Below are 1,219 nucleotides of genomic sequence, written 5' to 3' on the forward strand. Positions count from 1 at the left end.
AACGAGTTTTGGGATCCGCTCTAACTTTTAAAATGATTTTGAAGACTCGAAAACATTTTTGAGAATGTTTGGAGTAATGCTGATTTAATAAAATAAATCAGTCCCGATATATTAGAAAATATCTGAATATTATTATTTAAATATATTCCCATAAAGGATACTCTTTATAAAATAATTGAAGTAGAAGTTTCAAAACTCATACTTGAAACGAATAATTAAATAACAAAAGATATACTTATACGAAATTACGATCCTTATTTGAATAATCGAAAATAAGTTTGATTATTATTCAAAACCATCGAATATATCTTCGATTAATAGTTATAGGAAGCTATATATATATAAATATACATATATTATACTCTGGAACATCGACTCCCGGTTTAGAAATAAGTTCACCCTTGGGTCCCCTATACCAAGGGTATACGCAACTACCGCTTATCTCTAACATATGTATTATGCAGTTTATAAGCATTTGAATTGATAACGAGATATCAAGATTACGAAGCAGGCATGTATATTTATATCATAATAACATGCTCCAATATATCGCAAGACTTGCTAATAACAATCATGCACTTATCACAAGATAATGCACAAACAATATATACATCACAACAACAGTATAACTGGTAGAAAACTTTCCTGAACGACTGGGGGTGATAAAAGGCCTGGGGTGAGTCTAGTAACCTATAAACAACATATAAGTTGGAATTAAACCATGGTCGCTTAAGAAAATAGACTTTAACCATTTAAACCCTAACGTTCGCTTTTGCGCTTAACGATTCACATAAGTCGCTCGAGCACCCTCGGCTCCGCCATTTTTATAAAATTAACTATTTAACTTTTTAAGGCAACTCCTTCGCAAATACTCTACCAACTGACCAATTAGTCTTACATAATTGTTTCATACTCCAATTAGTCATTTAAAGACCTTAACCAAGGTTTCAAAGTAAAGCGAGGGGTAATGGTACGTTCGCGAAACGCCGTTACTTAAAACGATCATTTCTCCTAAACCGTACATCGGATTTAAGCGAACCACATATCAAAACGAATCTTGTAACGTAATACATCTAGTCATGGCAGTGGTCGAGTCTGGAAAGAGAGTGTAATAACCCCAATTTTTGGAATTTTTAAAACCCTTATGAATAGTTTTTTGCTGATTATGCTGAATAAGAAAACTTTTCATACCACACTATGTAGGGGTTCTTTTATTGAT

Source organism: Apium graveolens, chromosome 4 (assembly GCF_009905375.1).
Source record: "Apium graveolens cultivar Ventura chromosome 4, ASM990537v1, whole genome shotgun sequence".
Taxonomy (NCBI): domain Eukaryota; kingdom Viridiplantae; phylum Streptophyta; class Magnoliopsida; order Apiales; family Apiaceae; genus Apium; species Apium graveolens.